The sequence below is a fragment of the Balaenoptera physalus genome (assembly GCF_965194825.1).
Source record: "Balaenoptera physalus genome assembly, chromosome: 10".
NCBI classification, from domain to species: Eukaryota; Metazoa; Chordata; class Mammalia; order Artiodactyla; family Balaenopteridae; genus Balaenoptera; species Balaenoptera physalus.
In genome coordinates, this window is record NC_138889.1 from 40,284,138 (window position 1) to 40,307,096 (window position 22,959).

Consider the following 22,959-nt stretch of genomic DNA (forward strand, 5'->3'; position numbering starts at 1 on the left):
AAGAGTTGTTTCTTGCCCCATCAAAAGGTAGAAAAAATCCCCAGCACCTGACGCCAGCTTCACCCTGGAACCAGCAGCCTGCATCCTGTCTGCTTTGCTTTGGCAAAGCTTGTGTACTTCCATTGACTCAATATGCTGACACACAGCTCTGCCGCAACTGCAGCCACTACCCACGTAATCTCTCTCAGGAAGTGCTATGTATTCTTGCCAACCTCTGCAAAGAGGTTAGAGATAAAGACTGGTTTTCTGGAGGACCTGCTTTGTGGCCTCGGTGAGGGTCCTTTCAACTATTTCCTTTGTTTGCTTGAGGAACTCCCGCCTTGCCTCTAGCAATTCAGCTTGTTCTCAGAAAGAAATATGGAGTCCTAAAAGAAACCTTTCCTTCTGATTCAAGGAAGCTATGCAAAACTGGCACAGACTGTCAAATAGCAAGCAGAGGAATATTTCTATGGCTAGGGTTAGAGAGGGATAGAGGTTTTGTGGTCAGAGCACAAAACCATTAATGGAGTTTCAGGATTTCTTTCAAAACCCACCATCTCCTCCTTCCTCCCATTTTAAAACTTGATTTGTGACTGTAAGCTAATTACTTAGATGTCCTGAAATTCAAGGTTCTCCTCTGGAGATTGAAAGCAGATACTTTTGCTAAGGCATTTCTGTTTTCCCGCAAGATATGTTCACGCCATGTACCTTGCTTATTATATTGAAGAGGTTTTTGCTGCATGCACTTTTAGAGCTTCCTACAAAAACCTTATGTCCAAAATAGTGGGTACAGTGTGAGATGCTTATCCAGAGGGGGATCTTTAATAGTGTAGTGCAGAGAATAGTGTGGTATCCATGATTCTGCCCAATGGGTGAAACTTTTCATCTTGAACTACAATTATGAAATAACTCCTTCACCAAGAATAGAATAAAATAAAATATTCTTCCCATTGTTTTACTGGAGCAGGAGGTGCACTGAGGTGAAGAACACAGTGCCATTAGAGCAGACTAGAGACAAGGATACTTGATTTGTCTACCTTCTAGCTATGAGAAGTTGGATAAGTACTCAGCTTTTCTAGTCCCATTCCCTTATTTTTATGTGCCTTATTGTACTAGCTAGGACCTCCAGTACAATGTTGAATAGAAGTTGTGAGAGCAAACATCTTTTGCCTTATTCCAAAATTTAGGAAGAAAGGGTTTTTGAAGTTGTCTTTTATCATATTGTGGCAGATCCCTTCTATTTCTTGTTTCCTGAGACTGGATGATAAATTTTGTTAAATACTTTTTCTACATTTATTGGTATGACCACTTAGTTTTTCTTTTTAGTTTGTTAATAGGGAAACACATTGATTGACTTTGAGTATTAAACCAACCTTGCTTTTCTAGGATACACTTCAGTTGGTCACAACTTATTTCTTTTTATCTATTGGTGGATTTGATTTGCTACCATTTTTGCTATGGGTATTTGTATTTATGTTCATGAGGCATATTGATTTGCAGTTTTCTCGTCTTATAGTTTCTACGGTTGGTATCAGTGTAAAGCTTTTATTTTCTGCAAAAGTTTATATAGAAATGGTATTATTTCTTCCTTAAATGTTCGGCAGAATTCATTATCTCCAGGGATACCACCTGGGGCCTAGTATTTTCTTTGTAGTAAGGTTATTAAATACAAATGCAATTTCTTTAATAGATATACTACTATTCAAATAATCTGTTTCATCTTGAATTAGCTTTGGAAATTTGTGGCTTTCAAGAAGTTTTCCATTTCATCTCAGGGGCCAAATGTATTGGCATAAAATTGTTCATAATATCTCTGTTTTCCTTTTAATACATCTAGATCTGTGGTGATGCCTCCATTTCATTCCTGATTTTGATAGTTTGTCATTTCTTTTTTTCTCCTGATCAGTCTCTCTAGAAATTTACCAATTTTGTTGATCATTTCAAAGAGCTAGCTTTTTCTGTCATCAATTTTCTCTTTTGTTTTTCTGGTTTCCATTTCTTTAATATTTGCTTTTATCTTTAATCTTACTTTGTATTATTTGCTTTTCTTTTTCATGCTTAGATTGCTGATTTAAGATCATTCTTGGTTTCTAATATAAGTATTTAAAGTTATAAATTTCACTGTAAGCACCCTACTGATTTTATGCTGTGTTTTAATCTTAATTGAATTCAAGATATTTTAAAATTTCCTTTGTCATTTTTTGTTTGACCTATAGGTTATTTAGATGTGTTATTTAATTTTCTAATATTTGAAATATTTTCAGAAAACATTTTTTAGATTTCTAATTTAATTCCATTGAAGGATCAAATAAAATAATTTTCAATCAATAAGACTTCAATTCTTTTTTATCAATTTAGATGATTTATAGAAATGTGTTTTATGCCTCAGAATATAGCTTTCCTTGGTGAGTATTTAGTGTACACTCAAAAGAATGCTCATTCTGCTGTTGTTAGGTGGACTGTTCCATAAATGTTAATTAGGTCAAATTAGTTGATAACATTTTCCAGTCTTTTTACTTTTCCTAATTTTCTGTTTGTTCTATTAATTATTGAGAAAGGAGTGTTGAAGTCTCCAACTCAAATTGTGAATGTGTCTCTTATCAGTTCTACCAGTTCTTGCTTCATGTATTTTGAAACCTGTTTTCACATGCATACAAATTTAGGATTGTTATGACTCAATGACAAATTGACACCTTAACACTCTAAAATATTATTCGCAATCACCCTATATTGCTTTTTCTGAACTACTTCGACTGAGAGTAGGAAATACAGTTACACAAGCTTTCTTTCTTTTTTTTTTTTTAATTTACTCTTTTTATTTATTTATTTTTGGCTGTGTTGGGTCTTCATTGCTGCGCGCAGGCTTTCTCTAGTTGTGGCGAGCAGGGGCTAGTCTTTGTTGCGGTGCGCAGGCTTCTCATTGTGGTGGTTTCTTTCGTTGCGGAGCATGGGCTCTAGGCGCACAGGCTTCAGTCGTTGTGGCACGCAGGCTCAGTAGTTGTGGCTCGCGGGCTTAGTTGCTCCACGGCATGTGAGATCTTCCGGACCAGGGCTCAAATCCTTGTCCCTGCATTGGCAGGCAGATTCTTAACCACTGCACCACCAGAGAAGTCCCTACATAAGCTTTCTTATATTTAGTGTTTTTATGGTATTTTTTTTTTCATCCTTTTACTTTTAAACTGTTTTATACTTGAGATGGGTTTCTTGTGACAGTATTTAGTTGGGGCTTGCTTTTTAATCCACTATAACAATCTCTGCTTTACAATTAACTTATTTAATATAATTATTAATTTTAATGTAGCTATCAATAGGTCTGGATTTAAATCTATTTGTTTTCTATTTGTTCTATTTTTTCTTGTTTTTTTTTTGGATTAAGAAATAATTTTTTATGACTCCTTTCTAACTGCACTTATAACTTTCCTAGCCACATCTCTTTGTTTCATTTATTTGTCTACTTATTTAATTTTGGTGGTTGCTCTATGGTTTACAAAATACATCTCCATATTAATAGAGTCTACCTTTAAATAATCTTATACCACTTCATGTATAGTCTGAGACCCTTACAGCAGTGTGCTTCCACTTTCACTGTCCCTTTCCTTTGTGCTGTTTTTGTCATACAGTTTACATGTGTTATAAATTCAATAATTTATTATTATCACTTTTATTTAAACAGTTCTTTTCAAGAAATTTTAAAATGGGAAGAAATATCATATATTTACTCACAAATCTACCATTTCCAGTGCTTTTCATTCTTTTGTGAAGGTCAAAATTAGCATCTAATATCAGTTTCTTTCTGCTTGAAGAACCTCTTTTAATGTTTCTTGTAATGCATATCTGCTGGTAATAAATCCTTTTAGGTTCTGATTATCTGAAAAATTCTTTATTTTTGAAAAATATTTTCCCTAGGAATAGATTTCTAAGTTGGCAGTTTATTTTCCTTCAAAACTTTAAAAATGTTGCTTGTTTGTCTTCTAGCTTGCATAGTGGCTCATACTTTTTGTTCCTCTTTATGTAATGTGTCTCTTTGTCTGGGTGCTTTTAAAATTTTCTTTTTATGGCTGGTTTTCAGCAATTTGATCATGATTGCTTTGGTATAATTTTGTTTATTTTTATTTTGTTTGGGATTCATTGACCTTCTTGGATTTATAGTTTTCATCAGATTTGGAATACATTTGAGCATGATTCCTACAAATATGTTTTTGAATCATATGCATATTATCTGCTTGATATTGTCCCATGGATCATAAATACTGTTTATTTTCTTTCTGTGCTTCCTTTTGGATTACTTCTTGCTATGATTTCAGGTTTGCTGATTGTTTCTTCTTCAGTGCCTAATCTGTGAATCCTTCTCAATGTATTTTTAATTTTGTATATTTCCAAAAATTTTATTTGGATCATTTGTTTTATCTTTCATTTATCTCTTCATTATGTTCATATCTCCTTTATTTTCTTCAACATGTGAAGTTTACTTGTAATACCTGTTTTTATGTCCTTGTCTGCTCATCTTAACACTTCTGTCTTTTTTTGTGTCTATTTCTATTGAGTAATTCTTCTTCTGATTATATGTTATATATTCCTGCCTTTCCTGCATTCCTGGCAAATTTTTATTATGAATTTTACACTGTTTGGTGGAGATTTTTTTGCATTCTTTTGAATAGTGTTGGATTTTCTTCTGGCACCCTGATAAGTTATTTTAAATCAATTTGATTCTTTTGAGACTTGACTTTATGCTTTATTTATTGCCTTTTCAAAGCAGCTTTTAGCCTGGGGATAATGTAACTCCTATACTAAGGTAATGTCCTTGTAAGGATTCTATTCATTGATATCTTTCCATTCTGCCTGGTGGAAACACAGACTCTTCTCAGCTTTGTATGAGGAATTTTCAACCCCCTGCTTTGTGGCAATTCTTTTCTTGTGGGTTTCTTCTCATGTCTGTGCAGATAAGTGCTCAGCTAAAGGTTAAAGCTAAATGTTCTGCAGATCTCCAGAGCTCTCTCTCTCTCCCCTCTCTGACACTACAGCTTCTTCCTCTATCATAGCTGCTATTCAAATGTGGGTTTCTTTCTTCTCAACTACTTGGGTCCTCTAGGCTCTGGGTTCTTCCTTCCTTGAACTATAGCCTACAAATTGCCTCCAGTAGTAAGCTGGGGATTTGTAAGTCTTAGCTCATTTGTTTTACTCTTCTCAGGGACCACAGTCTTCCACTGCTTTTTGACCAATGTCTGAAAACCATTGTTTTATGTATTTTGTCTGAATGGCCTGCTGCCTATGGTTTATGAATATTTGTTTTGTGGTTCACATATTAGTCTCTGTTCAAAGTTGTTTTATCCTGAAAGCCCCAAATGTATCTTTACTATTCACTTATTCTTTACATTATTGCTGAAAAACTATGTGAGGCCCTGGGGAAATGGATGAGTGAGACACAGTTACTATCCCAAAGAGCCTCATGAGCATGTGGGAAACAAACTTTTAAAATAATAATTTGGCTATATGGCTACAATGTGCACATGCCTGCTATTATAAGATGAATAAAGTGTCATGGGAAACCAGAAGGAGAAGAAATTAATAATAACTGGAACAGGTTAGGAGCAGGGAGGAATAGGTAGACTTCACTTAGGAGGTGACTCAGTTGTGGTGCAGTTCAGCAATCTATGTCCCATAAAAACTAAAAAGGAGCAAGACAATTTTCTTAGATACAGGTTATAACTCTGTTGGCATTCTTAGTGAACTTAACAAACTTGAACACTTAAAATTCACATGATAATAATAAATGGGTTTAACCTCACTACATACTTGAAGATGGGAGAACAAAAAAGCTGAGAGATGAAGTACTGTAGAAAAATTTAAAACTACATTTCAATGGTAATTAATAATTTTTGTTTGTTCACCCTTCACATGAGTATTCCATTTAATCTTTACAACAGCTCTATGAAATAGCGCCATTATTATCAGCTCTCTTTTGCAGATGGAGAAACTGAGGTACAGACAGGTTAAGTAAACTGCCATAAGTCATGTATACTACATGGTAGAACGAGCATTCAAGCTCAGGATGTCAGGCACTAGAGTTGTGTTCTTAACTAGTACACTAGCTGTTTTTGCTCTCCAAATTCAATAGCTGTTCATATCTTCTCTCACAGAAATCTGATAAAAATTCTTTAAAGTAATAAACCCAAATATATTTTAAATATTTAGCCATGTAAGTACCTATTATATGAGTTCTATGAATAATCTTATTCGTTTATACTTTATGGAGTAGATTTCCTTTTAGAAAGATATTTGGAAACCAGACACAGATAGGATACATGAGCAATCAAAGAAATTAAAATAGGATCAGAATGATACACTTCTTTTCCATTTGCCAAACTGATAAATATCAAAAACAGTACTGGTAACTAAAGTTAGAAGGGTGGAAAGGTATGAAGAGATACTTTTCATGTATTCATGGTGAGATTGATAATTGATAATTTTTTGAGGGTAATTTGGAAATATATGACAAAACCTTAAGATTTAACTTCCTTTGATACAGTAATTTTGTAACAGAGAAGAACAAGCCTAATTCCATTGTGCTCTGTTGCCTGTGCTTAGTCATGCTGGCCTTGAACCTTTCTAAAGGAATGTTGCCTATAGCCTGAAATATACGTAATAACCCTTTCTCAAGTCTCTGCATCCCAGGCTTGACATTTAAAGGCCTAATACTTTTCGTTCATAAAGAGACAAAAAGTTGCTTAACAGAGAATAACATTTATTTTGTTGGAGGTTTACAGGAACATTTGACCAGACCCACGTGGACTGGACAGCTGTAAGAACAAAGGATTATCATGTCCCCTCCAGGGTCTGCAGGGTCTGATGGGCACCAAGAAGTCTGCCACAACCAGCCACACCCCTCCCATTTTTATAAAAGAAGCCTGAATTCTAACTCTTTTAAGAGACGCTAGCCTGCCATCTTCTCAGTCTGGAGACAATATGAATAAAGTTGCTATTCCTTGCCCCAACACCTTGTCTCTCCACTTATTGGCCTGTCATGTGCAGTACGAGCTGGGACTTGGTAATAATTTATGTCCTAGGAATATGCCTGGAATAAAAGATCATAAATGCAAACAAAGAATAATAAACTACAAAATTCATAATAGTGTTATTTAAAACAGTGAACAGTTATAAATTTTTTTAAATATTAAAACTAAAAAAATTGGTTAAATTAACTATTATACAGTAATTCTTTTTGAACCTTATATAGTAAAAAATATATAATAATACAGTAAAGGGCATAATTTCAATTTCATACAGATACACACATGTTAGTAGCCATCAATGAATCATAGAATTGTATGTGACATGTTTTTATTTGTTTCCTCTTGTATTTTCTAAAACTATAACCATAAATGTTAATTCTTTTTACAACCAGAAACACACAGAGACAAAATAAAAATAAGTAAATCCAGCATCTAAATTCAGACTGAAAGAAAAATTTTGAACTTAGAAGGGTATGACATTCAAGAAAAATCAAGGGGAGAATTATGCAATATTCTGCTTAATTTTATCAGTTTTCAGGATTACATGGTTAATTCTGATATATTTCCCTTCCCTCTTAGTATCATAATTATTAGATACCTGAATTTTCTCAATAACTTGCCCAGTGTCTATATATCCCTGTGAATGTGTATGTGTAGATGGCTAAGCAGCTTGATTTAAACAACTCAATCACATGGAAGTCTTATCTCCACAATTCTAACTATTCAGATATTTGTATATCTGTTGATACTGAATGATGAAGCTTTCTTATTCTGATGATTCCCTTTTGCCCACTCTACCCATCCCAGTTGGGAACTTTCCACTTCAGGCATCTGGGGAAAGAGGGCTGTGGCAGAACCTCGGAGAACAAAAGAGTCAGTTCTCAGCTTTTGAATTCAAAATAGGATTTTGTTGAGTTGTGACTTGCCTTACTGTGTATAATAAGCTGGGTGCTTTGCAGAGAACACTATCAATATTCAAAGAGCTATTAATTTTCATTGCTTCCTTTGGGTGTGTAACTTGATATACATCAATTAACTTGAAAGGAAGAATCATCTCTATTTACTAATCTAGGAAAGTGAGGCTTAAAAAAGTTAAGCAACAAGTCATGAAGGCTCGTTTTAAGCATAATCACTATGCTCTTAGGAGAGTACTGACTTTTTTATATTTAAGAAATTTTATGAAATTATTGACTTTTTTATATTTAAGTTTTCAAAACATATGATATTCTTTAATTTCATTGGTTCTTCAATTGTCCAGTCTATAGTTTTCTAAGGATAACCAAAAATTGAGCCAAAGATATATCTTTAGCTTTCATTTCTAAACAAAGTTTTATATATTTTGAAATATATCAAATCCCCAGATGGCTATTGTTTAAAAATTATGGATTGACAAATTATGGACCTGGAGCTTTCTTTGTGAATGTTTTTGAAAATGAATTCAATTTGTTTAATGGAAATAGGGTTATTCAGATGTTCTGCTCCATTTTATGTCAGTTTGGTAGATTGTATTATGTAATAATATGCCCATTTCATCTATATTGTCAAATTTATTGACTTTAAACTCTTCAGACTAGTCCTTTAATTTCCTTTTAACGTGTGAATAATCTGTAGTGATGTACTTTCATTCATTTCTGCTATTAATGAATTATATTTTCTATTTTTTTGTTAGTCTTGCTGGAGGCTTATTAATTGTATTAATTTCTTTTGGCTTTGCTAATTTTCTCCATTGTTAAACTTTTTTATTTCATTGATTTATGCTGTTATCTTTATTATTTACTTTCTCCCCTAGCTTTTAGTTTAATTTGCTCTTCTTTTCTTACTTTTGTCAGATGGGATCATAAAGCATTAATAAGGAAAGAAAAAGAAAAAAGAGAAGGCAAAGAAAGAGATTACTAAGGGAGAAGTGCAATTGTTTCTATTCACAGAAGATATGATTGTTCACATAGAAATTCCTATGTAAAAAAATAAATAAATAAAAAAAGTCTAAAAGAACAAATAAATGTGCTAAAATATACATAAAAAGCTTAGAAAATAAAATTGATGAAATCTTCCAGGGAATAAATATAAAGGTAAAAAATATTGGAAACTATGTGAGAAAAGAAAAATAAAAAGATCAGTTCAAGAGGTCTTTCAGCTATCTGTAGTTTGAAGAAGAGAGAATAAGGAAAGTAGAAAAGATATTATCAAGGAAATAATACAAACAAAAGTCCAAGAACTGATGTGTGTAAGGTTCTACTGAATGCCCAGCACTCTTACAAGATAACTGAAAAGATATTTGAAAAGCAAATATATATATTCAGTTAGATTTTCAATACTTTTCTACTTTTCCAATTAATTTTAAAGAGTTTATATGTGTGTGTGATATTTTAAAAAGCATATTTATATACACACAAAGATAGTTGATTTTTAAATTTTTTTTGCTCTTCCAATTAACTTGAAAGAGTATATATGTGTATTTATGTGTCTATTAAAAAACAATATTTATTGCTTGATGAAAGACCAGACAAATTCAGGAGAAAGCTTGTTAATCAGAGAATAGAAAGAGGGAACATACTAATGCTTATTGAGCAACAGGAACTTTTCATATATATATATATATATATATATATATACACACACATATATATGTATATATATTTTATTTTACCTTCTCAAAAACTCTGCGAGGCAGGTATTATTATCATCATTTTAGAAACATTAACACATATATGGTTAATAATCTCCTGGGAGCTTAAATTCAGGTCTATATGGTTCCAAACCACTTTCTTGTCCTACTTTAGCAAAAGCCAAGACTTGAGAAGTGCCTTTAAGAATGGTTAGAAGTAAGTACTATTTAAGTAATTGCAGATATTATTTAGCATAACTTAAGCTATTTCATATATAAGAGGAAAAAAGGAATTTCTTTCAGTCATCCATTTATTTAACAAATACTTATTGAATTTCTACTTGATGCCAGGCACAGAGATGATAGGATTCAACTCTGCTCAAGACACAGCCCTTGCACCTAGGGTGCTTCCAGCACTGGGGGTTAGGCAGAGAGAAACCAGGCCGTGGGAGGACAGTGTGGTAAGTATTGTGATTGGGGGAGTATGTGTACAGAAGTGCACCCAGGACAGATACCTAAAGGAAGCCTTCGAGAACAACTCGCTGATACAGGAAGGATGAGTATGTGTTAGCCAGATGAGTGGAGGTGAGGAGCAGAGGTGGGGGGTGGAGAAGGGGGTGGGTGATGAAAGTATTCTAGGCAGAGGTATCTAGCTGCTTGGAGGTAACTGATTTGCAGAAGTGCCAAACGGCCTGACATGTTGCCTAATACTTGTTGGAACATGGGTGGGTAGGCAGAGAAGCAGTTAGTGGATGGAAAAATAATTGGGGAACATAATCCAGTAATTACTGTAGGAGCAAGAGATGAGAGTTATTGACCCAGAAATTCCCTGTAAAAGGGCTTTCTCTGTCTTTTCAATTCCCAGAGAAAGATTGTGCTGATGTCAGAGGGAAAATGTGTGCTTTTATCCCTCATATCTAAGTAGGTCAGTATTTGCTAACACTCAAGGAGTCTGCATTATTTCCTCGTCGGCTAGAACATTGTGCTAATGAGGAGTGGGTCATAGGTTTAATCCCCTTATGGGCCTCTTAGCTTTGCTCTGTTCTGTAGCCATGGACAGCACCCCTCACCCCAGGCTGTGCTTTCTCAAATGCCAGGCGCTGGCAGGAGAAGCCTGGTAAGACCTTTTGGAGAGATTAGAGAAAACTCATCACCACTCAGGGCCTCAGAGGGGGCACAGCTTCCAGTGAATATTCCACTGACAGTGCATAATCAATGTAACTGTGGTTTTCTAAGAATGTGGAAAGCATTTAGTGTTACTCCCACTAAATCTCTAACCTCAGCTCCTGTGGAAAATTTGCAGCTAAAGAGCTGCAATCAGCTAATATTCTCCTCTTCTCTTCCCTCTTCAGAGTAAGCTAAGAATATTTGTTAAACGTCTAGTGAATTGGGGGTCCTATGATGCTGTAACAAGAGGATCAAAGATATAATCCCTCATGCATAGAAGTTTAAGCCTAAATACCACTAGATTTATTCAGCAATGACTTTAGAGTACAATCCGTAGATCCAGCTCTGTGCCAGGCAACTAGGAGAAAAGATGCACTAAGTAACGTTTATTGAATATGTCTTGTGTGCCAAGCACGTAGCTAAGTACTTTACAATGATTATTTCATTTAGTGCTCAAAAATAGCATGTCAAAACTCAAGCGGGTCAAGTCCTCCCCCACCTGTTACCTTCCTCTTTCTTGGGAGAGGAGGTGATAAATACGAAAATGTGTGGCCTTAGAAAAAAACAACTATGGTTAGAAATTCTCTCAGAAGAAATTTACAGGCAGAGAGGTCTGAATAATTACAACTGTAACTAATATTTATTGTATACTTTCTAAGTGATAGGCATTTTTCTGAGCACTTCATATCATTCAAACCCTTAAATCCTCAACCCCAATTCTATGAAGATAGGTTCTATTATTATTGATGTTTTGTATATGAAGAAATTGATGCAAAGAAGGACAAAGAAGTAAACCTGTTCAAGTTCACATAAGAATTAAGTGACTTCTTCTTAGTGTCAGGTTATAACCCAGGCATTACCTTAGTTATATTGAACATGTTTTATTGTGCTGATTTCCCATTTACATATATTCTTCGGTGATGTATCTATTCAAATCTTTTTTCCCTTCTTACTATTGAGTTGTAGAGGTTTTTGAAAAGAAATTTTTATTCTGGATATAATTAATTTATCAGAAAAATAATTTCCAGATATTTTTTCCAAGTTTTTTTAGTGTCCTTGAAAGGCAAAACTTTTAAACTTTGTTGAAGGCCAATTAATCAAATTTTTCTTTTATTGTTCATGCTTTTCTTTGTGGCCTAGCTAAGAAATCTGTCTATATCAAGATCACAAAGATTTCCTTTTATTTTTCTTCTTGGAATTTTATAGTTTTTGGTCTTATGTTTAGGTCTGTGTTTCATTTTGAGTTAATTTTGTATAAGATGTGAGAAAAAGGTTAAAGTTCTTTTTGTCCCACATAGATATCCAGTTTTTCCAGCACCATGTGTTAGAAAGACTGTCCTTTCCCCATTGAATTACCTTGGCAGCTTTGTTGACAGTCGATTGACCATAACTTCTGTTAGTAATATTTTATAATTTTTGGTATATTCATCTTTCATATTTTAATTTATCTGTAAATATTTCTCAAGTGTGTGGGATAACATTTTTATTTCAGTTGCCAAATAATTTTTTTGCTAGGATATAGAAACACAATGGATTTTTCTTCACCGTGACCACCTTCAAATTGCTTGGCATCTCTATTGAAAAACAATTGCCAAGGCAAAAAATTAAAAAAAATCACTTGCCAATATATATGTGAGTCTAGATCTGAATCTCCATTCTGTTCCATTAATCAAAATGTCTATTCTTACACCAGTACCAAACTGCCTTGATTGTTAGAGTTTTATAGTAAATTTTGAAATCAGGTTGGGTAAGACTTCAAACTTTGTTCCCTTTAAAAAAAATTGCTTTGGTTATTCTAGACCGTTTGTTTTTCCACATAAAGTTTAGATCAGTATGCAAATTTCTGCAACAGATCCTTGCTGAAATATTTTGACTGGAATTGCCTTGAATCTATATATCATGTAGGCCAGAATTGTCATTTTTAATAATCCATTATCTGATTTGCCTCCATTTATTTGGATGTATTTTCTTATTATTCTTCTAACTTCTGTAGGACCTGTGGTGATAATGCCATTTGGATTCCTGATACTGGCAATGTGTGTTCTTTTTCTTTCCTTTTCTTCTCTTTTCTTTCTTTTCCTTCCTTCCTTCTTTCTCTCTTTCCCTCCCTCTCTCCTTCCTCCCTTCCTCCTTTCCTCACTTTATCCCTTCCTTCTTTCCTTCCTTCTTTCCTTCCTTCCATCCATCTAGCTAGATGTTTGACAATTTTACTGATGTTTTAACAGACAGCTTCTGACGTTGTAAATTTTCTGTAATGTCTGTTTCTATTTTATTGATTTCTACTCTTATCTTTCTTTTCTTCTATTTATTTTGCTCTTTTTTTCTAGCTTCCTAGGGTAAAAACTTGGTTCACTGATTTTATTTTATTTTTTTATTAATTTGTATTGGGGTATAATTGATTTACAATGTTGTATTAGTTTCAGGTGTACAGCAAAGTGAATCTGTCATATGTATACATATATCAACTCTTTTTCTTTTTTTTAGATTCATTTCCCATATAGGCCGCTACAGAATATTGAGTAGAGTTCTCTATGCTATACAGTAGGTCCTTATTAGTTATCTATTTTATATATAGTAGGGTGTATGTATCAAACCAATCTTCCAAGTTATCCCTCCCCCCTTTCCCCCCAGTAATCATAAGTTTATTTTTTACATCTGTAACTCTGTTTCTGTTTTGTAGATAAGTTCATTTGTAGCCTTTTTTTAGATTCCACATATAAGCAATATCATATGATATTTGTCTTTCTTTATCTGACTTACTTCACTCAGTATGAGAATCTCTAGGTCCATCCAAGTTGCTGCAAATGGCATTATTTTGTTCTTTTTTTATCGCTGAGAAATATTCCATTGTATATATGTACCACACCTTCTTTATCCATGTACCACATATTCTTTATCCATTCCTCCATTGACGGACATTTAGGTTGCTTCCATGTTCTGGCTATTGTAAATAGTGCTGCAATGAATATTGAGGTGCATGTATCTTTTCGAATTAGGGATTTCTCTGAATATATGCCCAGGAGTGGGATTACTGGATCTTATGGAAGTTTTATTTTCAGTTTTTAAAGGAACCTCCATACTGTTTACCATAGTGGCTGTACCAGTTTGCATTCCCACCAACAGTGTAGGAGAGTTCCCTTTTCTCCACACCTCTCCAGCATTTATTGTTCGTAGATTTTTTGATGATGGCCATTCTGACCAGCGTGAGGTTATATCTCATTGTAGTTTTGATTTGCATTTCTCTAATAATTAGTGATGTTGAGCATCTATTCATGTGCTTTTTAACCATCTGTATGTCTTCTTTGGAGAAATGGCTATTTAGATCTTCCACCCCTTTTATTTATTTATTTATTTATTTATTTATTTATTTATTTATGACTGTGTTGGGTCTCTTAGTTTTTTTTCGTGTGAGGGCTTTCTCTAGTTGCGGCAAGTGGGGGCCACTCTTCATCGCAGTGCGGGGGCCGCTCTTCATCACGGTGCGCGGGCCTTTCACTATCGCGGCCCCTCCCATTGCGGGGCACAGGCTCCAGACGCGCAGGCTCAGTAGTTGTGGCTCACGGGCCCAGTTGCTCCGTGGCATGTGGGATCTTCCCAGACCAGGGCTCGAACCTGTGTCCCCTGCATTGGCAAGCAGATTCTCAACCACTGTGCCACCAGGGAAGCCCCACCCCTTTTTTGATAGTGTTTTTTTTTTTTTTTTTTTTGAACTACATGAGCTGCTTGTATATTTTGGAGATTAATACCTTGTCAGTTGCTTCATTTGCAAATATGTTTCTCCCATTTTGAGGGTTGTCTTTTTGTCTTGTTTAAGGTTTCCTTTGCTGTGCAAAAGCTTTTAAGTTTCATTAGGTCCCATTTGTTTATTTTTGTTTTTATTTTCATTACTCTAGGAGGTGGATTGAAAAAGATCTTGCTGTGATTTATGTCAGAGAGTGTTCTGCCTATGGTTTCTTCTAAAAGTTATACAGTATCTGGCCTTACATTTAGGTCTTTAATCCATTTTGTGTTTATTTTTGTTCATGGTGTTAGGCAGTGTTCTAGTTTCATTCTTTTACATGTAGCTGTCCAGTTTTCTCAGCACCACTTATTCCAGAGACAGTCTTTCCTCCATTGTATATTCTTGTCTCCTCTGTCATAGATTAGGTGACCATAAGTGCATGGGCTTATCTTTGGACTTTCTATCCTGTTCCATTGGTCTGTATGTCTGTTTTTATGCCAGTACCATACTATTTTGATGACTGTAGCTTTGTAGTACAGTAAGTCCCCTACATATGAACCTTCAAGTTACAAACTTTCAAAGATGCAAACATAAATTCGCATGTCCAATCACATAAGTTAGTTCACATGTCTGACATGAACTACTGTACTTTTCAAGGTACTGTACTATAACATTAAAATGTTTTCTTTATTTAAAAAAATTTTTTAGCATCTTTATTGGAGTATAATTGCTTTACAGTGTTGTATTAGTTTCTGCTGTATAACAAAGTGAATCAGCTATATGCATACGTATAACCCCATATACACTTCCTCTTGCATTTCCCTCCCACCTTCCTTATCTCACCCCTCCAGGTGTTCTCAAAGGACCGAGCTGATCTCCCTGTGCCATGCAGCTTCTTCCCACCACCTATCTATTTTACATTTGGTAGTGTATATATGTCAGTGTTACTCTCTCACTTTGTCCCAGCTAACACTTCCCCCTCCCCATGTCCTCAAGTCTACTGCCTACATCTGTGTCTTTTTGCCTGTCCTGTCCCTAGGTTCATCAGAATCATTTCTTTTTTTTGGCAGAAACAGCAGATTTTTATTTTATTTTTTTAACATCTTTATTAGAGTATAATTGCTTTACAATGGTGTGTTAGTTTCCTCTGTATAACAAAGTGAATCAGCTATACATATACATATGTCCCCATATCTCCTACCTTTGCATCTCCCTCCCATCCTCCCTATTCCACCCCTCTAGTTGGACACAAAGCACCAAGCTGATCTCCCTGTGCTATGCAGCTGCTTCCCACTAGCCATCTATTTTACATTTGATAGTGTATATATGTCCATGCCACTCTCTTACTTCATCCCAGCTTACCCTTTCCCATCCCCGTGTCCTCAAGTCCATTCTCTATGTCTGTGTCTTTATTCCTGTCCTGCCCCTAGATTCCTCAGAACAATTTTTTTCCTTTTTTTAGATTCCATATATATGTGTTAAACATATGGTATTTATTTTTCTCTTTCTGACTTACTTCACTCTGTATGAAAGACACTAGGTCCATCCACCTCACTACAAATAACTCAATTTTATTTCTTTTTATGCCTGAGTAATATTCAATTGTATATTTGTGCCACATCTTCTTTAACCATTCATCTATTGAAGGACACTTAGGTTGCTTCCAGGTCCTGGCTATTGTAAATAGTGCTGCAATGAACATTGTGGTACATGACACTTCTTGAATTATGGTTTTCTCAGGGTATATGCCCAGTAGTGGGATTGCTGGGTCATATGGTAGTTCTATTTTTAGTTTTTTATGGAACCTCCATACTGCTGTCCATAGTGGCTGTATCAATTTCCATTCCCACCAACAGTGCAAGAGGGTTCCCTTTTCTCCACACCTCTCCAGCATTTATTGTTTGTAGTTTTTTTCAGGATGACCATTCTGACCGTTGTGAGGTGATACCTCATTGTTGTTTTGATTTGCATTTCTCTAATAATTAGTGATGTTGAGCATCCTTTCATGTGTTTGTTGGCCATCTTTATATCTTCTTTGGAGAAATGTCTATTTAGGTCTTCTGCCCATTTTTGGATTGGGTTATCTGTTTTTTTGATATTGAGCTGTATGAGCTGCTTGTACCTTTTGGAGATTAATCCTTTGTCATTTGCTCCGTTTGCAAATATTTTCTCCCATTCTGAGGGTTGTCTTTTCATCTTGTTTATGGTTTCCTTTGCTGTGCAAAAGCTTTTAAGTTTCATTAGGTCCCATTTGTTTATTTTTGTTTTTATTTCCATTCCTCTAGGAGGTGGGTCAAAAAGGATCTTGCTGTGATTTATGTCATAGAATGTTCTGCCTATTTTTGCCTCTAAGAGTTTGATAGTGTCTGACCTTACATTTAGGTCTTTAATCCATTTTGAGTTTATTTTTGTTCATGGTGTTAGGAAGTGTTCTAGTTTCATTCTTTTACATGTAGCTGTCCAGTTTTCCCAGCACCACTTATTAAAGAGGCTGTCTTTTCTTCATTGTATACTGTTGTCTCCTTTAGCAAAGATAAGGTGATCCTATGTCCGTGGTTTATCTCTGGGCTTTCTATCCTGTTCCATTGATCTATATTCCTGTTTTTGTGCCAGTACCATACTGTCTTGATTACTGTAGCTTTGTAGTATAGTCTGAAGTGGGAGCCAGATTCCTCCAGCTCCGTTTTTCTTTCTCAAGATTTCTTTGGCTATCTGGGGTCTTTTGTGTTTCCATATAAATTGTGAAATTTTTTTTCTAGTTCTGTGAAAAATGCCATTGGTAGTTTCATAGGTATTGCACTGAATCTGTAGATAGTTTTGTGTAGTCTAGTCATTTTCACAATGTTGATTCTTCCAATCCAAAAACATAGTATATCTCTCCATCTGTTTCTATCTTCTGAGTTTATTCATCAGTGTCTTATAATTTTCTGCATACAGGTCTTTTGTCTCCTTAGGTAGGTTTATTCCTGGGTATTTTATTCTTTTTGTTGCAATGGTAAATGGGAGTGTTTCCTTAATTTCCTTTTGGAGTTTTTATCATTAGTGTATAGGAATGCAAGAGATTTCTGTGCATTAATTTTGTATTGTGCTACTTTACCAAATTCATTGATTAGCTCTAGGAGTTTTCTGGTAGCATCTTTAGGATTCTCTATGTATAGTAGCATGTCATCTGCAAACAGTGACAGCTTTACTTCTTCTTTTCCAATTTAGCTTCCTTTTATTTCTTTTGCTTCTCTGATTGCTCTGGCTAAAACTTCCATAGCTATGTAGAATAATAGTGGTGAGAGTGGGCACCTTGTCTTGTTCCTGATCTTAGTGGAAATGGTTTCAGTTTTTCACTACTGAGAACGATGTTGGCTGTGGGTTTGTCATATATGGCCTTTATTATGTTGAGGTAAGTTCCCTCTATGCCTACTTTCTGGAGGGTTTTTATTATAAATGGGTGTTGAATTTTGTTGAAAGCTCTTTCTGCATCTATTGAAATTATCATACGGTTTTTATCCTTCAGTTTGTTTTTATGGTGTATCACATTGATTGGTTTGCATATATTGAAGAATCCTTGCATTCCTGGGATAAACCCCACTTGATCATGGTGTATGATCCTTTTAATGTGCTGTTGGATTCTGTTTGCTAATATTTTGTTGAGGATTTTTGCATCTATGTTCATCAGAGATACTGACCTGTAGTTTTCTTTTTTGGTGACATCTTTGTCTATTTTGGTATCAGGGTGATGGTGGCCTCGTAGAATGAGTTGGGAGTGTTCCTCCCTCTGCTATATTTTTGAAGAGTTTGGGAAGGATAGGTGTTATCTCTTCTCTGTATGTTTTATAAAATTCGCCTGTGAAGCCATCTGTTCCTGGGCTTTTGTTTGTAGGAAGATTTTTAATCACAGTCTCAATTTCAGTGCTTGTGATTGGTCTGTTCATATTTTCTATTTCTTCCTGGTTCAGTCTCGGAAGGTTGTGCTTTTCTAAGAATTTGTCCATTTCTTCCAGGTTGTCCATTTTATTGTCATACAGTTGCTTGTAGTAATCTCTCATGATCCTTTGTATTTCTGCAGTGTCAGCTGTTGCTTTTCCTTTTTAATTTCTAATTCTATTGATTTGAGTCTTCCTTTTTTTCTTGGTGAGTCTGGCTAATGGTTTATCAATTTTTTGTATCTTCTCAAAGAACCAGCTTTTAGTGTTATTGGTCTTTGATATTGTTTCCTTCATTTCTTTTGCATTTATTTCTGATCTGATCTTTATGATTTCTTCCCTTCTGCTAACTCTGGGATTTTTTTTGTTCTTCTTTCTCTAATTGCTTTAGGTGTAAGTTTAGGTTTTTTATTTGAGATGTTTCTTGTTTCTTGAGGTAAGATTGTATTGTTATAAACTTCCCTCTTAGAGCTGCTTTTGCGGCATCCCATAGGTTTTGGGCCATCGTGTTTTCATTGTCATTTGTTTGTAGGTATTTTTTGATTTCCTCCTTGATTTCTTCAGTGATTTCTTGGTTATTAAGTAGTGTATTGTTTAGCCTCCATCTGTTTGTATTTTTTACAGATTTTTTCCTGTAATTGACATCTAGTCTCCTAGTGTTGTGATCAGAAAAGATAGTTGATACAATTTCAATTTTCTTAAATTTACCAAGGCTTGATTTGTGACTCAAGATATGATCTATCCTGGAGAATGTTCCATGAGCACTTGAGAAGAAAGTGTATTGTGTTGGTTTTGGATGGAATGTCCTATAAATATCAATTAAGTCCATCTTGTTTAATGTATCATTTAAAGCTTGTGTGTCATTATTTAGTTTCATTTTGGATGATCTGTCCATTGGTGAAAGTGGGGTGTTAAAGTCCCCTACTATGATTGTGTTACATTGTGTTACTATGATTGTGTTATCCCCTTTTATGTCTGGTAACATTTGCCTTTATATTGAGGTGCTCCTATGTTGGGTGCATAAATATTTACAATTGTTATATCTTCTTCCTGGATTGATCCCTTGATCATTATGTAGTCTCCTTCTTTGTCTCTTGTCATTGCCTTTATTTTAAATTCTGATATGAGAATTGCTACTCCAGCTTTCTTTTGATTTCCATTTGCATGGAATATTTTTTTCCATCCCTTCACTTTCAGTCTGTATATGTCCCTAGGTCTGAAGTGGGTCTCTTGTAGACAACATATGTATGGGTCTTGTTTTTTCATCCATTCAGCCAGTCTATGTCTTTTGGTGGGAGCATTTAATCCATTTACATTGAAGGCAATTATCTATATATAAGCTCCTATTACCATTTTCTTAATTTTGGGGGTTTGTTTTTGTAGGTCTTTTCCTTCTCTTGTGTTTCCTGCCTAGAGAAGTTCCTGTAGCATTTGTTGTAAAGCTGGTTTGGTGGTGTTGAATTCTCTTAACTTTTGCTTATCTGTAAAGGTTTTAATTTCTCCATAGACTCTGAATGAGATCTTTGTTGGGTAGAGTAATCTTGGTTGTAGGTTTTTCCCTTTCATCACTTTAAATATGTCCTGCCAGTCCCTTCTGGGTTGCAGAGTTTCTGCTGAAAAATCAGCTGTTAACCTTATGGGGATTCCCTTGTATGTTATTTGTTGCTTTTCCCTTGCTGCTTTTAATATTTTTTCGTTGTATTTAATTTTTGATAGTTTGATTAATATGTGTCTCGGCATGTTTCTCTTTGGGTTTATCCTGTATGGTACTCTCTGTGCTTTCTGGACTTGATTGACTATTTCCTTTCCCACTTTAGGGAAGTTTTCAACTATAATCTCTTCAGATATTTTCTCAGACCCTTTCTCTTTCTGTTCTTCTTCTGGGACCCCTATAATTCGAGTGGTGGTGCTTTTAATGTTGTCCCAGAGGTCTCTGAGACTGTCCTCAATTCTTTTAATTCTTTTTAAAATTCTGCTCCCTGGCAGTTATTTCCACCATTTTATCTTCCAGCTCAGTTATCCATTTGTCTGCCTCAGTTATTCGGTTATTGATTTCTTCTAGAGTATTTTTAATTTCAGTAATTGTGTTGTTCATCACTGTTTGTTTGCTCTTTAGTTCTTTTAGATCCTTGTTAAATGTTTCTTGTATTTTCTTCATTCTTTTTCCGAGATTTTGGATCATGTTTACTATCGTTACTCTGAATTCTTTTTCAGGTAGGTTGCCTATTTCGTCTTCAGTTATTTGGTCTTGTAGGTTTTACCTTGCTCCTTCATCTGTAACATATGTTCTGTCATTTCATTTTTATTTTTTTTGATGGGTGGTGTTGTATTCCTGTTTTACTGGTTGTTTGGCCTGATGTGTCTAGCACTGGAGTTTGCAGGCAGTTAAATAGAGCCTTGTCTTGGTGCTGAGTTGAGGACCTCCGGGAGGCCTCACTCCAACTGATATTCCCTGCGGTCTGAGGTTCTCTGTTAGTCCAGCAGTTTGGACTTGGAGCTCCCACCACAAGAGCTGGGCCTGACCTCGGCCTGGGAACCAAGATTCCGCAAGCTGGTTGCTGGGGTTTCCTCCCATCCCCTTAGGTGTTCATGGTTCTCCTCCGGTGCCTGGTAGGTGCCCTAGTTGTGAGGAGATGCAAATTCCGTGTCATCCTAGTATGCCATCTTGACTCCTGTATTTGTTTTTTTTTAATGTATTATTTGTGTGAAAAATATTGTAAACTATTATAGTACAGTGCTATATAGCCAACTGTGTTAGTTGGGTACCTAGGCTAACTTTTCAGACTTAGTGAACAAATTGAACACACTCTCAGAATGGAACTCATTTGTATGTAGGGGACTTACTGTATAGTCTGAAGTCAGGGAGTGTGATTCCTCCAGCTCCTTTTCCTTTCTCAAGATTGCTTTGACTATTCAGGGTCTTTTGTGTTTCCATACAAATTGTAAAAATTTTTGTTCTAATTCTGTGAAAAATGCCATTGGTAATTTGAAAGGGATTGCACTGAACCTGTAGATTGCTTTGGGTAGTATAGTTATTTTCACAATATTGATTCTTCCAATCAAACATGGTATATCTCTCCATCTTTCTCATCTTTTATTTCCTTCATCAGCATCTTATAGTTTTCTGAGTACAGGTCTTTTGCCTTCTTAGGAAGGTTTATTCCTAGGTATTTTATTCTTTTTGATGTGATAGTAAATAGGATTATTTCCTTAATCTCTCTTTCCTACCTTTCATTATTAGTGTATAGGAATGCAAGAGATTTTTGCGTATTAATTTTGTATCCTGCATCTTTACCAAATTCATTGATAAGCTCTAGTAGTTTTCTTGTGGCATCTTTAGGATTTCCTATGTATAGTATCACATCATCTGCAAACTGTGAGAGTTTTACTTTTTCTTTTCCAATCTGGATTCCTTTTATTTCTTTTTCTTCTCTGATAGCCATGGCTAGGACTTCTAAAACTGTGTTGAATAAAAGTGGTGAGAGTGGACATCCTTGTCTTGTTCCTGATCTTAGAGGAAATGCTTTCAGCTTTTCAACATTGAGTATGATGCTAGCTGTAGGTTTGTCATATATGGTCTTCATTATGTTGAGGTAGTTTCTCTCTAAGCCCACTTTCTGAAGAGTTTTTATCATAAATGGGTGTTTAACTTTGTCAAAAGCTTTTTCTGCATCTACTGAGATGATCATATGGTTTTTATTCTTCAGTATGTTAGTGTGGTGTATCACATTGATTGATTTGGGTGTATTGAAGAATCCTTGCATCCCTGGGTTAAATCCTACTTGATCATGGTGTATGATCCTTTTAATGTGTTGTTGGATTCAGTTTGCTGGTATTTTGTTGAGTATTTTTGCATCTATCTTTATCAGTGTTATTGGCCTGTAATTTTCTGAGTTCACTGATTTTAGATATTGTATTCTAATACAAGCATTTAAAGTTATTCATTTTCTTCCACATAGTGCTTTAACTGCATCCCACAAATTTTGATGTGTTTTATTTTTATTGCCATTCAATTAAAAATATTTGATAATTTCCCTTGTGATTTTGTCTTTGTCCTATGAATGATTTTGAACTGTATGGTTTAATTTCCAGTTATTTGGGGTTTTCTAGATGTCTTATTACTATTGTTTTCCTATTCAACTCTGTTGTAGTTTGTAATGGCTAATTTTGCATGTCAACTTGGCTACACCACCCTACCCAGATTTTGGTCAAACATCAGTCTAGACATTGCTATAAAGGTATCTTTTAGATGTTATTACCATTTAAATTAGAAAACTCTGAGTAAAGCAGATTACCCTCCTAATGTGGGTAGAACTTATCTAAATATTTGAAGGTCTTGAGAGAAAAGAGGTCCCCTGAGTAAGAAGGATTCTGCCTCCAGAAAGTCTTCAAACTTGACGCTGTAACTTTAACTCTTCCCTGTTCTCCAGCCTGCTGCCTGTCCTGTAGATTCTGGATTTGCCAGCCTCCACAATCATGTGAACCAATTCCTCAAAATCTCTCTCTCTCTCTAGATAGTGAGCTAGCTAGCTAGCTAGCTACATGTATATGTATATGTTT